The 16400-nt window shown below is 36.6% G+C and overlaps 1 long non-coding RNA gene across 1 annotated transcript; it reads right to left on the reverse strand.

Moving 5' to 3' along the window:
• Nucleotides 1-775: 775 nt before the first annotated feature.
• Nucleotides 776-3254, reverse strand: LOC120780574. Its single transcript, XR_005705912.1, has 3 exons — nucleotides 2970-3254; nucleotides 1860-2054; nucleotides 776-1803 (listed from the first exon to the last, which is right to left on the reverse strand). It is a non-coding gene; the product is annotated as an uncharacterized LOC120780574 (long non-coding RNA).
• Between the last annotated feature and the right edge of the window lie 13146 nt (nucleotides 3255-16400).

Below are 16400 nucleotides of genomic sequence, written 5' to 3' on the forward strand. Positions count from 1 at the left end.
GCCAGAATGGAGACTCCTTAGCCCTGGAGTTAGGACTGTGACAATAGAGGGATCTTCCGAGAGTGTGGCCAGTAATTGCGAACGGCTTAATTTAGAATTATAATTCTTTAAGTGACCTCTGCTTTTGTTCGTTTTTTTATTTATTCTATTTGAGAATTTAGGAAACTATTTATTAAGCAATATCTTATGAGAAGTGTCGATTTTCTATCCCTTTGAGACAATTTTGTTATACATATATTGTGTCGAAGGACCACAATGTTGGGTTCACTGCCCGCTTTACTTACCACTTGTGCGCTTTAGGTGTTTGAAAATAAAACTCTCGGGATGCACCACTTGTTTGTATATTTCGGTTTAACAATATAAAGGGCACACACGATTAGTTGAGGTTTCTTTTTCTTTTATAATATCAATTCACTTAGTATAATTTTTAACAATAGGAGTTGAACACTCGATTAGTGGGGGTTTCTTTTTCTTTGACAATGTATTTAAACTCACTTAGTATACGGAAAAATTTTAGGATAAGCTTTACTATTTCACGATGGAACGCTGCGTAGCTGTGGCGGGAAAGTGAAGTTGATACCAAGGCGATCGAATCTGTACTAACTTGTGTATAGCCTGACCCTTTTTATGTTGAGTAGTGTTGGAGTGTGTGGATCCTGGCTCTCGCATGTGGGTGGTGTTGATGTGGAGTGTGGTGATGTCGAGGTGAGTGTGCATGTTAGTGAAGGGTGTAGGTGTGATGTGGGGCAGGCGACTAAGGCTCATTTAGCCACACTTAACTTTTTTTTTTGTTTTTCCAACTTTATGTATTTTTGATGCTATTTTCCACATTTGACACCTCACTTTTTTTTGTCCATTTTGTGTGTCGTTTTCGTGGCACTCACCTTGTAATACGAGTATTAAAAAATGCGGAAAGAAAATCGAAATTAAAAGGGGGCACGGAGAAACGTATGCGATGTGCCCTGTCCGTTGGTCCCTTTTGTTCTTTTTTGTATGGTGTCCTCATGTATGTCAGATTCGTGATGTGGTGGTATTTGTGTGCGCATGGTGTGGAATGATGACGTGGTGTATGTAATGTGTGTGGTGTGTGAGTGTAATTTTGTGAGGGGGGCGGTCTGAGACTCATTTAGCCAATTTTTATTTCCTTTGATGCGTAAAAATAAGTCCTAAGTTTATCAACTGCCCATTTGATAGCAAGCATTTACTTTTCAATAGTGGAATAATTCTCTTCTGTTTTGTTAAAAGATCTTGAGAATAAGTAATTGGTTTATCTTTGCCAATTTCTCCTTGTTGAAGAACAGCTCCAAAGGCTATTCAACTTTTTTGGTTGATTTGCTTTTGTCTGAGCGTAATTTCCTGTAATCCTAGAAATCTTTTTAGTTATTTCAAGTTTTTAATCGGTAATATCCCTTTTAAAGAAGAAATTTTTTTCAGGATCGGGCAGGATTGCACCCTGTGTAACAACATAACCCAAAAATAGCCCATCAATGCAAATAGAACGTCTAACTGTTTTAAATGTTCTTCTTTTTCATTTCCTACAATAATGATGTGGTCGATATAGACATATCAGCTTTTACCAATTAAAGGTTTCAAAACATCATTAAGCATCGTTTGAAAAATAGATGGCGCATATTTAGACCCAAAAGGCAGCCTGGTGAATTCATATTTACCCTTAGCTGTTGAAAATGCTGTCTTCTCTATATCTTTTTCTTTCATCTTGATCTGGTGAAATCCAGATGTTAAAGTGTTTACACTCGCCTAATCTTGCTAAAATGTTATTTATATCCGGGATCGGATATGCATCTGGAATATACGTAGTTATCGCATTTAGACGTTTAAAATCTATAACTATTCTATACTTTTTTCCGAGATGCGCCTGTTTTTTTAGCACTATCCACAAGAGAGAAGGACTAATAATTTCATCTCTTAACATTTCATTTGTTTTTCCACCACTTCTCTAAGGTTTGCTGGATAAGGGCATGATTTACAATATATAGGATCGTCCGTTGTTGTTTTAATTTTAGCGCGGATGCTCGTATCTACAGTACTTTTATCTGAAACGGAATTATTATTTACTTGTTTAACCATTTTTTTTGCAGTTTAATTTTTGCATTTTGTAATCGTAATATATTATTTCTTCTGTCAATTATAGCTCCTAATTCTTTAAGCGTTCCTATAATACGGTCAAAAGTCCTTAAATTTCGTAGTATGTAAAAGTCTAATGTAGTCATGATGCCTAAGTTTTGGAAAAATTTTCACAGATTTTGGCTGGGTTATTAGCACCTGTCCAGTAGCTGAATGTACGTTAAATGGTTTGTCTAATTTACTTGAGCCTCTTGCAAGTTTTTCACACACAAAATTTTTGTTAGCCCCAGTATCAATTAAGAACCTGAGGGCTCCTTCATTTTTAGTGTGGTACTCCACGCAAGGAAGGCTGTATGGGCGTCCATCATACAATTTATTTCTTCACCGTATTGTTCTTCGTGAATCTGTTCGTCTTCTGGTCCAATATGAAATAGTCTTTGATGTTTTTTTGGTATGTTTGAAGTACTTTGTGATCTTGCTATAGGAGTATAGTTTAGCCTGTTTATGTAGTTCACTTTATGGGTGTGTATTGACGGATCAACTTCCATTGGAATATGTAGGAGGTTTTGTCTGACTGGGCATTGGTGGTTGTTTGACATACATATGTATACGTTTCTTGAATTATAAACTTGATTTCTTTCGTGGACATTAAGCTTTATTTAGTGGTTTTGTTACGCAATATGGTAGTCTTCTCATTTCAGTAAAATCTGCTTCTGTTGCTGGTGCAGAATATGAGTATTAATGATTTGTGGGGGACTAAGCCTATTTTCTAACTCACTGATTCATATTTGAAGATATGTGTTACTTAAAAAAATATATATTTGTGAATTTACCCTCAATTTTTTAGTAATTTATAAATAAATTGTATATTTATTTGAACTTACAAATAAATGAGGAACAGCATGGGACGTTCTGGTTGATCTATTTTGGATGTTTCAGACTCCTACTCGTAGTACAGATGGCGTCACTTGTCGTCTTATCTTGTGCAGGCTGCTTCTGGTGAATTCCTTTGGTTTGGTTCTCGCGCCACACCGGAGGATTATTATTATTTTTTTAAACCATTTTAGGGTTTTTTTGCAAAGATTTTTTATATTTTTGATAAAAATCACTCAGTTGGGCGCCGGTTACCGGTCGCAGTCGCTGATGAAGAGCAAAGACAACTTGAACTGAGCCCGATAGATTTATTGAATTCAGCTTTTATATTATGTTATAATTTTGCTTATATAGCTAAATAAAATATTAGGTAACATATTTTTGCTTACATTACTACGGCTAAAGGTAGTACAAAATATATTTTAGCTTACATTGCTAAATTTACGGCGTGATTGCTGACCGTACTAACGTACATGTCGAGAACAAAGCAATGTACCCGGATGACACTTTGCCCGAGTAGTCCCTTTGATCAGAAGTTGTTCTAATCTGACCAGAACTATTCAAGCCCCCAGATACCCAATATGTGAACCACAACTCCTATTTTTAACTTCCTAAATTCGAATAAAACTAATATTGAGAGATTCAAACATCCGTTTGACTAAATTTATACCAGAGAAAACCAGACTGTCGTGCTTAAGCTATTCTTTTGAAAAAAAGTTTTAAATGTAATTGGCACATATTTGTAGGTGCTTTTTATATATATTTGTTTTATGGAAATAAGTATATTTATGTGTAAATATATCATTTTGGCGGTTTATTCTATTACTAAGCGTAAATTTGTTTTGGGAATACCTAATATTCTATAACATATGTGCCAATCGAATTTTGGATTTTTGTTTGAAAGCGAATGGAGTTTTACAGTCACAAGTCTCTAAAATTGAGATTTTTAATTAGAGACATTTTTTGTGACTTGAGACGATTTTGCAATTCAGTACGTGACAGTCACAAAATTTAAAATAAATATGTCGACAACAAATATGAAATTTTCTTTAACATAGCCAAAAAACATAATTATATGTTGACTTTGTTACAGAATATTTAAAAAATGTATGTGAATTTCATTTATTTTTAACTTTTTCGTGTTTGAGTTGCTTCCAAAATATAAAAAAACGACAATCGATTAATATCTATGATGATCTCTATTCAGTACATTCAAAATGGCAAGCAAGAGTTTTTTTTCGTTTTGTGACCTGCTAACTATCAGGTCACAAATTTGAGACAATATTTTGTGACTAAAGACTAGAGAATGTGTTGTGAATAGTAAGTAGTCACTAATTGAGACTTTACCTCAAAATGAGACTGCTTACAGAATTGCGCTATTATTCTAAAATAGAGTTCAAGAAACCATTGAATTTATGAATCGTTGTTTAATGTACTAGGAAGTATTGCATTGAACACTTTCAAAGCTTTAAGCTCTTCTGCCACAATTACAGCTTTCCTGAGCTTTTATTGAAGTATGTACAAATTGCCGTACATAAAATATGTCTGTCTTTAGAATTATTGAATTAAGTATACTTTCAGTGTGCATTTTTAAACTCCATTTTTAATCTTTATTCCACGCACTATTGTTTGAAATTGAAGATTGGAATCTTACATTACTTTGGAAATAAGTATATGTAGTGTATGAGCAAATCAGCTTAGCAAAAATTTGACTACGAGTTGGTGAACTACTTAGGGCATTAAATATAGATTTTTTCATCAATGTACTAATTAGACATTTTGACAGGAAGTTACTATTTTAATAATTGTAAAATTCTAATAATTTTATACTATATGAGGCAACCCAGCCAACATTAGAGATGGGAGTTGGTCAGAAGAAAATGTCCTGCGCGAAGATTAAACATCATTTAAGTCTTAAAGTCAATTCATCCATCAACTTTCAGTTGAGAACCGTGAATCCATGTTGAACAATCATAGGAGCTTCTACATTACAACACACCTAAATGACAGCACTCACCACCATGTTTAGGCTCTATCCGTAATAAATTAATTGTATCTTTATTAGAAAGAAATTATAACAAATCTTAAGGAAATATGTACATATATAAAACCAAGTCAAATTTGCCATTTGTTTTGTAATTATCTCAAAGAAAAAGAAAACATATTAACTATTTAATTAAAAATATTTATATCGAAGTACTTATATGTAGCATTTTCCGCTTCAGTCATACATATTTCCTTTTGAGAAAGTTGAAATATATTATTCTACATAATTGGAAACAATTAAATTGAAACTTCTTTTGTCAAGAATCGATTTTTAATCGACTTATACTACTGAAGATCGATTCCGAACAATCGATTATTTCACGAGAAAACTCGATTTTCGAGTAGAATCGGAATCGAGTTTACCATCCCTACTGGCAGCCATAGCGTGCACATAGAATAACCTCCGCACAATAACCACCACAAAAAACTGATTTTTTTTCCATGTAATTTATATGGAAAACAGAAAATTTGAAATAGGCACCTCTTAATATTAATATTAAGAACTCATGTTTTGAGTGACTTTCTTTTTCACATTTTCGAAAGTTTTTAGCCAGTTTTTCAGTTGAAAAAAAGGTTGCCTCAGAATGACACACCCTAATGCACATACATACATTTATTTCCATACTATACAAATGTTAAAATATTACAATTTCAAACAAAATTTCTTTCATCCGGTTTGATGTTATGCGACCAATGCGTTTATTTGTAGTAAAATTATTATCGGAACAGATATCGCAATGGGTCAAACCACGTCAAGTGATACCTGTAAATTTCGGTAAATCACCGATTTTGAAAATTAGCAGCTCATTGGGTGAGGAACCAGACGCATACTCCGTGATATAGATATTTCGTCAAAATTATTTTTTTGGTTAATGTTGTTGTAGGTTAAAGTTTCGAGCACGATAAAGTTGTAAAATTATTTTCTCATAAATCAATGAAATTTTGCGAATTAAAAAAAATGTTCGTGCTATATTATAGATATTTTTTAAAGGCCAATTTACTTAAATAATAATATTTTACATAATTTATTGTTAAACAATTGAAATTTTGCAAGTGTTCTCCACGCTAAAAAAACTGAAAAGCATGTGGCAAAACGGCGCAAGAATTCACCTCTAATAATCTGCAAACAAACTTTAACTCATGCCATTCCGAAGATATTGAATTTTTTTGTCCCGGGTTTGTCCCGAAAGTAATAGGACTGAGTCGATTTAAAAAAAATGTGTTGAACCTTCTTCGTCTTCTTTATCGGCGTAGACACCGCTTACGCAAATATAGCCGAGTTAACAACAGCGCGGCAGTTGTTTCTTCTTTTTGCTACATGACGCCAATTGGATATTCCAAGCGAAGCCAGGTCCTTTTCCACTTGGCCCTTCCAACGGAGTGGAGGCCGTCCTCTTCCTCTGCTTTCCCGGCGGGTACTGGATCGAATACTTTCAGAGCTGGAGTGTTTTCGTTCGGACAACATGATCTAGCCAGCGTAGCCGCTGTATTTTAAATCGCTGAACTATGTCAATGTTGTCATATAACTCGTATAGCTCATCATTCTATCTAATGCGATATTCACCGTAGCCAACGCGCAAATGACCACAATTCTTTCGCAGAACTTTTCTCTCGAAAACTCGCAACGTCGACTCATCAGTTGTTGTCATCGTCCAAGCCTTGCACCATATAACAGGATGCGAATTATGAGTGACTTATAGAGTTTAGCTTTTGTTAGTCGAGAGAGGACTTTTCAACTGCCTACTCAGTCCGAAGTAGCACCTGTTGGCAAGAGTTATCCTGCGTTGGATTTCCTGGCTGACATTGTTGGTGGTGTTTACACTGATTCCAGGATAGACGAAATTATCTAAAACTTCAAAGTTATGACTGTCAACAGTGACGTGAGAGCCAAGTCGCGAGTGCGACGACTGTTAGTTTGATGACAGGAGATATTTCGTCTTGCCCTCGTTCACTGCCAGACCCATTTGCATTGCTTCCTTTTCCAATCTGGAGAAAGCAGAACTAACGGCGCTGGTGTTGAAACCGAGGATATCAATATCATCGGCATACGCCAACAGCTGTACACTCTTATTAAAGATGGTACCTGCTCGGAGTAGCTTGTAGTTGCAGAACTTAGCTCGGATTATTTTTTCCAGCAGCAGGTTGAAGAAGTCGAACGATAGGGAGTCGTCTTGTCTGAAACCTCGTTTGGTATCTAACGGCTCGGAGAGGTCCTTCCCGATCCTGACGGAGATTTTGGTGTTGCTCAACGTCAGTTCACACAGCTGTATTAGTTTTGCGGGGATACAAAATTCAGACATCGCGGCATAAAAGCAGCTCATTTTCGTGCTGTCGAAGAGAGCTTTGAAATCGACGAAGAGGTGGTGTGTGTCGATTCTCTTTTCACGGATATTTTCCAAGATTTGGCACATGGTGAATATCTGGCCCACCGTGGCTTTAATATTTTACACAATACGCTCGATAGAACCTTATACGCGATGTTGAGGAGGCTTATCCCACGGTAGTTGGCACAGATTGTGGGGTCTCCCTCTATGTAAATTGGGCAGAGCACACTTAAATTCCAATCGTTGGGCATGCTTTCATCCGACAATATTTTACAAAGAAGCTGATGCATGCTCCGTATCAATTCTTCCCGCCGTGTTTGAATAGCTCGGCCGGCAATTCATCGGTCTTCCCTACTTTGTTGTTCTTCAGACGGGTAATTGCTATTCGAACTTCTTCATGGTCGGGCATTGGAACGTCTGCTCCGTCATCATCGATTGGGGAATCGGGTTCGCCTTCTCCTAGCTTTGTACGATCACTGCCATTGAGCAGGCTGGAGAAGTGTTCCTTCCATAATTTGTAATGTATTGAATCAATCGTTACAATTCTTTAAAATCTTTGAAGATAGGCTCCTTTCGCGTCGATTCAGTGCTTCCAGTGCGATTTGTAAGCATTGAAGGCCTCACGGAAGGCATTCTCCGGAATAGCCTTGAGAGTCGAGGTGCATGCTACTTGGATTTGTTCTGTCGTCGCAAAATGCATGCCTTTCATCGGCTGTCTCGAGATCATAGTCAAAGATTCATGAGCGTCACCAGCGATTACGTTATTAAAAAATTGGGGGTCACTTTCACATATGTTCAAATTTTCTTGGCACACTCGCCGCAATTTCTGGTCGTTAGTGAGCACTTTTGGGACCATCTTTGCGCACGCCCTGCACATGTTCGCACATGTTCAATTGCTCCGTCACAATGTCATGAACCACAGATTTTGATAAATTTAACATTTGGGCAAGTAAACGACGGTCGACGGTCGGAGTTCATAACTTTGAGCACACGAGTCACATTGTTGATGTTTGTCGAAGCCGCAGGTTTCCCAGCACGGTATTCATGAACGACCTCTTCCCGGCCTTCTGAAAAGGCCTGGTGCCACCGAAGCACATCTCTTCTAACTAGAGCAGAATCTGGGTAAGGCTGCTTGATCATAGCAAACGTCTATGTCGCTGATTTATCGATTTTCACTCAGAATTTAATCGCGTACCTCTGCTCTAACGAACGCTGCATTTTCGGCTTGCACCGCTCACACATACACGTCGCGTGAAAATGTTTGTCCTGAGTCACTAGCAGCAAGCACGTTAGCTAGGAATGCCTTCTACCGATTCCAGTCGGTGCGCCCTCGCTCCGAAGTACAGTCGCGGCGAAAAAAAATCAGTGCTATTACTTTCCCGACAAACCCTGTATGAAGACCTCGAGAAGCTGGCCGACGGGGGTAATGCGACAACTAACGGAAATTTTTAAAACCGAAGCATGCGCTTGAATGACTGATGTTTTGAGCATACTGAAGTTATGGAGGAAACACTTTTCAGTCCGCAAAACTAATAAGGCTGTGTGAACTGACCTTGTGTAACACCTAAAGCTCCGTCAGGAACGAAAGAGCTTCTCCGAGCCGTTCGAAATCAAGTGAGGTTTTAGGCAAAGGTATTATCGTGTGACTTCTTCAATCTATTTCTGGGAAAAATGCGAGCTACAGAGCTAAGTAGAGAAGGTGGAGTGTACAGGTGCTGGCGTGTACCTTTGATGCCATTGGCTTCCAGACTGGATAAGCAAGCGAAACGTATGAGACTTTTTGTGAACATGGGACAAGACGAAATATCTCCTTGCACCAAACAAACAGTCATCGCATTCGCCACTAGGCTCGCACTCCACTGTTGACAATTATAACTTTTAAGTTGTAAATAATTTCGTCTATTTTGGAACCAGTATAAACACCACGTAAGAAGGAACCCCTTTTGTGAATCCACATCACCAACCCAAAGGGGTTTCAAAAATTTTTAATGTGAAAATAGTTCTGGGCTTTTAAACATTATGTCTATAAAACTTGTAAATTCTAAAATCATTGTGTGCAAAATATAAATAATTTGGCTTACCAAATATGCTCGAACCGGAATATCTCTTCTTAAGGTGAGTGATAAATGTGATATAACTTCGGGTGGCTTTAAAAATTGATTATTAATATTAGACCCGATAGTTGCTACTTGTTGCATCTTTCTTTCTGCATGTTCCTTAAATAAGAGTAATAAAAATCATTACTATCGAAATTTACAAATAGGGGATGCAAGTGATATGTAATATATAAAAAATTGTAAAGTTTAAAATGTATTCCCTGATGAAAATATGCCCAAATTTTTTATTAAAATTCAAAGAAGAAGATTAAGCGTTACAGGTATCATACACCCTTTAAATACCTGATTCAATCTCAATTATAAATTTGATAGTAAAAGTTAACGAAATTTTTCGTCCGTGTTATGAAAACAGAACATCTTTCCTACGATTCTTTCAAACCACTTTCAGGCTACTTAAAAAAACTCTGTTTGTTGTTCCACCAAAAACATCAGCGTAAATTTTTAAACTTCCGAAAGATACTACGGTTGTTGATAATAATTTTTATTATTTTTGTAAACTAAAAACTATTGATGACATTGAAGTATTTTTAGATGTGCATTCTAGTCACGGGCTGCTTTTATCCAAAAATGTCAAAGGTACTTAATTGACTTATAGAGTCGACATCTTGTCACATTTACTGAGAAACGGATAAACGTCATGTTATCATTATGAGCCGAAGTGTGTTGGCAATGCGGTCGGGAACAGTGAGGTGATATTCAATTTGTTTCAAAATGTCCGATGTGGAGAAAAGGCTTGTTTGAATTCTTCAATTTGTAACGGGATATTAAATTAGTATGTACATATATAAATATTTATTTTGTTCTTTGATGATGATGATTGAAAAAATTATAAAAAAGTTCATATTTGTATTAATTTTAACTTAATATTATTAAAATAAATTTTAACTTAAACAAAACGTAAAATTTTGTAATTTTGGTTTGTTTACATATTCATCTATCAAAATGATGACGTTTTTGCCAACTACTTTTTTTGAAAAAATCATAGATATTGTGAATGAAAACAAGAAAAAACGTTAACCCTTCACAGGTGCATTTCTTTTAGTAACTATGTGTCCAGTTTTATGGAAGCTATATGCTATAGTAATCCGATCTGAACAATTATGTTATTACCTTAAGCAGTAATCCATGTCATATTTCGTGAAGATATCACGTCAAATGCGAAAGTTTTCCATACAAGCCCTTGATTCCGATCGTTCGGTTTATATGGCAGCTATATGCTATAGTGAGCCGATCTGAACAATTTCTTTCTATATTGCATTATTTCTATAAATAGTAACTCATACCAAATTTCGTGAAGATATATCGTTAAATGAGGAAGTTTGGCAGCTATATGTCATTGTAGTCCGATGTTGCCAGTTGCGACAAATGAACAGCTTCTTGAAGAGAAAATGACGTTTACGAAATTTCAAAACGATATCTTAAAAACTGAGGGATTAGTTCGTATATATACAGACAGACGGACAGCCAGACAGACGGACATGGCTAAACCGACTCAGCCCAACATACAGATCATTTATATTTATAATTTATATGGTCTCCGACGCTTCCTTCTGGGTGTTACAAACTTCGTGACAAACTTAATATACCCTGTTCAGGGTATAAAAAGCGATGAACTGGCAATGCCTCTAGTCAATATATAGTACAAGCTATGATAGCATATGACAAGCCAACATAATTATGTTGGCTAAGTCTTCCATATAAAATAACCTAATTAAAAGTTTGAAAATAAAATTTTTCTTCTATTTAAAAAAAAAGGAATCACCACAACGAACTAGGTATTATATTAAAAATATCATTGCAAAATGTATTATAGGGTTTGTGGCAAAGTATGACAAATACGTTATGCTGAAATTACTTGAAAATCATTCAATGTTACAATTATTAAAGTTTATGCTTCGACTGCCAACAAAAGTGATCACAAAATAGAAACTTATAATAATGAAATTAATAAATTTTGAGGAGTAAACAAACCACGTGAAATAAACAGCCCTATTCTGAAAAAACCTCTCAACTGAGTTGAGAGGAAAAATTTGAGAGATTTCTTGTGAGGCATATTTTGTGAGGCTATTCTTGCTCAAACCTCATAATAAAAAAGCTTAAAAAAGTCACCACGTGAGGTAAAAAGCTTTTTGCTGTCAAACAGCTGTTTTAGTAAAAATAAACAAACAAAAACACAAATGGATAATAAAGATATGTATGCGTCTGTGCTTGAGGGTGAAACAATCCCAATGTGGGTGCAATCGATTGCGCCGATTGTGCCCGTGATCCCAAGTTTCGTGTAAAATCTTTAAGAGAAAATTTATTTATTTATATTTATTTGTATTTATTTATCTTACCCCTTCTTTGTATCTGAAACATCCTGCACGCTTGATGGGGATTGAAGTTTCACTGCCCTTAACATCCATAATTAATTTCGAAATAAAGTGCAGAGCTCTAGACACAAAGGACTGGCTCATAGAGAGCATATAACTATTACCAACGCATTTTTGGTAAGAGCCATGCCCGTAAAAATACAAACAAAAAAAGATATACTCGACTTCTGCACATCATGCGGAACCAATTCACCTATAAGTACTTTACACAGCGATTTTGGGAATCGAAATGTATTTATAAATGTTGTGTCTTGCATGGTAAAAGGATCGCTTTTGTCTCGTAAACCCTTCAAAATTTTCCTCCTACCCCCCGATTCCTCCTCCTCAACAATTGCCGCATACACAAAGAACCTCCATGCTAGTTATAACACTCAAATATTTTTTAAAAAATGTCAAATATTGATGTAAAACAAAACAAACACAGATGTTTTGTATTATGATGGCTGCTTTCACACGTCACAGATATCTGTGATAATAGTGAGCATTTGAGCTTTTGAATTTTCGCCAAAATAAGGTAACCCTCACTATAGTGAGAAACATCACTGTAGTGAGGTTGGTGACTTTTGTGAGGGCATGAGAATAGGGCTGAAAAAGAAACTAAAGCTGACAGCTGACCGATAGAAATGAGAGAAGAGATCGTCTAGTTCGGTCACGAACGTAATCTTATAATATCGAAAATACTATTTAGTCTGCTTCCTAAGAAGTTTTTACATCAAACATCATCATATGTATTTGATTTATGATGGTGTTTAACGTAGAAGTTACATCCAGAAGCGGAATTAGAAATTTTCCATCAGACTAGCTGTAATTAAAAGCTTAAAGCAAAAATTAATCCCACAGAAATGAGAAATGTAAATAAAATTAGTCAACGAATAAATGCTAATTCATTATATAGTACATTTATAGTATATGGGAGTTTATCTATTAACTATTTTCATGCCACACACTAAAAAAAAATGCTCCTTGGATTTCATTAAGGTACCTCACGTACAATCAACAATCATATGGAGGAAAGTCAGCTAGCCGGATGTTCGAAAACCCTGATAAGAGTTGTACGGGGGCTGGGCACAAAGCTGTACTGTTATAAATAAAACACGCTCTTTCATTCATATTGAGATATTTCTAAAACCTTTATATTAGGTAAATAAATGGGGGCTCAGAGTAGAGGGTATTGACTCGATTGAAACCATTTTTAATACACGGAATTACTATTGTCAGGAATTTTTTCTTAATTTCAATTGTCTATCTCACAGAGTGACCGATGTCTTCGGTCAAAAGTTAACAATAGATCTGGGGTCCTTTGGTCATAAGTTGGTGTATCTTAAAGAAATTATTTGTGCAAAATTTTATCCCGTTTTATGAATTACTTCTTAATTTTTGTATTGGAAAGTCAAAGAATCAAATGGAAGTTAAAATTATGTCATATGGGAAGTAGGTGTGGTTGTAATCCGATTTCGCTCATTTTGACACTATAAAATTTCCACTTACTAAATTTAGTCGAAACAGTAACAGTACAGTAACAGTAACAGTACCGTTATATGGGGAGTAAACGGAATTATCATCTGATTTCGTCCGATTTCCCACCGTTGGTAGAAGTCCTTATAAGATTTCTACTCAGTAAATTTGCTTTTTGTAACTTAAGTGGTTTAGGAGATATGAACCTTAAACTTATTAGAACGCGGGGCCAAGCCCATTTTTTTAAAAAATTTTGCCCACAGGTGCCCCTTCCTGCTGCGATCACCTGTCCCATAATTCAGCTTTAAACCTTAATTTAGTGCTTAGTTATGGCACTTTAAATACTTTTGGTTAATAGCGATTTGTGGGCGTGGCAGTGATCCGATTACGCCCATCTACGAACTCGAATTTTTTTTGTTCTAAGGAATTCACGTACCAAGTTTCATCGAGATATCTCAATTTTTACTCATGTCGGACAAGATTACACATACATATGTATATATACATATAACCCTATGTCTATCTTGGCTAGTTTTAGGTAATACGTACAACCGTTAGGTAAACAAAACTATATTACTCTGTAACATCTGGTTGCAAGAGTATAAAAATGTTAACGTATTGTGAAACGATTAAGTATGTTCCTTATACTAAATGTTTTAAAATCTCTCTATCTTAATCTGCGACAAATACGGATAAAAATACAAAGGAATTTTAATTATACATACATTAATTCTGTATGTTCTCATGCTTTTTTTGCGGCACACATGCCGGACGCTTACGTAGCGCACTGCACAACGATGAATGTTCGCACGTTTTACGAGCGGAAGGGGAATTTGTTACGTAAGCTGCTATGCTCGTCCCAGTGCGTCCGTTAGAGAATTTGAAGACTTCCTCATGGAATTATCTTTAGAAAGCCGAGGAAAATCGCCGATAATAATGGCAGACGATTTTAACGCATGGTCTTCTGCCTAGGGAAGCAGAAGTTCAAACCATCGTAGGCGCCTAGTTTTGGAATTCCTGAGCCAAACCAACCTCACAATAATGAGCAGTGGCACAAGAAATACTTACCAAAAAGGAAATTAAAGCTCTGTAAAGACCTGATGTTTGCAAATGACGCACTAAGCAGACACATTAAGTGGAAGGTGTCAGACATGTTCACAAATAGTGACCATATGGCAATCATCGCAGAAGTTTTATTCTCTCGAGACCAGGAACCCCCACGCAGTAACACTACACATAAACGAAGCTGGAAGCAAACAGATTTTGACACTGACGTTTTTGAGACAGTCTGGAGTGCAGCAATAGCACCAGGAGAAGGCGGCGTCCACTTAGTAACCGCATTGCAAAAAGAACTGATAGCAGCATGCGACGCTACAATGCGAAGGACAAAATGTCACAATAAGAAATTGCCATGCTGAGAAAGCTCGTCACGCAGCTCGACGTCGCCTACAACGAAATCGAAGCGGCAAAAACGAAAACCGTCTCAAATAAGCTTTTAAAAGCCACAAAAAGCTCTTAAAGTCAGCTATAACAGGTAGCAAGAGGAACTGTTTTGAAAAGATCTGCGGAGAAGCAAATATAGACCCCTGGGGGACTGCTTATAAAATCTGTCTGTCCAAATTCAAGAATAAGCGGCAGCAACCCAAATGTGCTCCGTTCATGGAGAAAGTTTTTTATTCCCGACACACGAACCGATTACTAACGTTGAGCAATGAAACTGCTGAATCACCCCAACTGGTTGCAGAAGAAGATCTATTGGCCATAGCCAAAAAAAACTAAGCGCCGGGTATCGACAGAATACCTAACGGAGCTCTAAAGGTATCTATAATCTCGAAGCCCACTCTTTTTGCAAAAATGTACAACGCGTGCATAAAAGAAGGGATGTTCCCCGATCCCTGCGAAGTTCAGCGCCTGGTCTTAATCCCAAAACCAAAAAAAGTAAGGAAGGGCTAAGTTCGGGTGTCACCGAACATTTTATACTCTCGCACGATAAAGTGATAATCGAGATTTCATTTACATATTTTTCAAATACCGTATTTGTGTAAAGTTTTATTCCGCTATCATCATTGGTTCCTAATGTATATATTATATAGAGAAGGCATCAGATGGAATTCAAAATAGCGTTATATTGGAAGAAGGCGTGGTTGTGAACCGATTTTACCCATATTTTGTACATGTCATCAGGGTGTTAAGAAAATATTACATACCGAATTTCATTGAAATCGGTCTAGTAGTTCCCAAAATATGGTTTTTGGTCCATAAGGGGGCGACGCCACACCCATTTTCAATTTAAAAAAAAGCCTGGGTCCAGCTTCCTTCTGCATTTCTTCCGTAAAATTTAGTGTTTCTGACGTTTTTTGTTAGTCGGTTAACGCACTTTTAGTGATTTTCAACATAACCTTTGTATGAGAGGTGGGCGTGGTTATTATCCGATTTCTTGCATTTTTGAACTGTATATGGAAATGCCTGAAGGAAACGACTCTATAGAATTTGGTTGACATAGCTAAAGTAGTTTCCGAGATATGTACAAAAAACTTAGTGGGGGGCGGGGCCACGCCCGCTTTTCCAAAAAAATTACGTGCAAATATGCCCCTTCCTAATGCGATCCTTTGTGCCTAATTTCACTTTAATGTCTTTATTTATGGTTTAGTTATGACACTTTATAGGTTTTCGGTTTCCGCCATTTTGTGGGCGTGGCAGTGGGCCGATATTGCCCATCTTCGAACTTAACCTTCTTATGGAGCCAAGAAATACGTGTACCAAGTTTCATCACGATATCTCAATTGTTACTCAAGTTACAGCTTGCACGGACGGACAGAGGGACAGACGGACGGACAGACAGACATCCGGATTTCAACTCTACTAGTCACCCTGATCACTTTGGTATATATAACCCTATATCTGACTCTTTTAGTTTTAGGACTTACAAACAACCGTTATATGAACAAAACTATAATACTCTCCTTAGCAACTTTGTTGCGAGAGTATAAAAATCACCAGATGAACCTTCTTCTTATCGACTTCTGTGTATGCTCGACACAATGGGCAAAGTGTATGAAAGCATAATAAGAAACCGCTTGGAGTCTTGAGTGGACAGAGGTCCACTATCGATGCGCTGAATGAAGTTG

Source organism: Bactrocera tryoni, unplaced genomic scaffold, assembly GCF_016617805.1.
Source record: "Bactrocera tryoni isolate S06 unplaced genomic scaffold, CSIRO_BtryS06_freeze2 scaffold_25, whole genome shotgun sequence".
Taxonomy (NCBI): Eukaryota; Metazoa; Arthropoda; class Insecta; order Diptera; family Tephritidae; genus Bactrocera; species Bactrocera tryoni.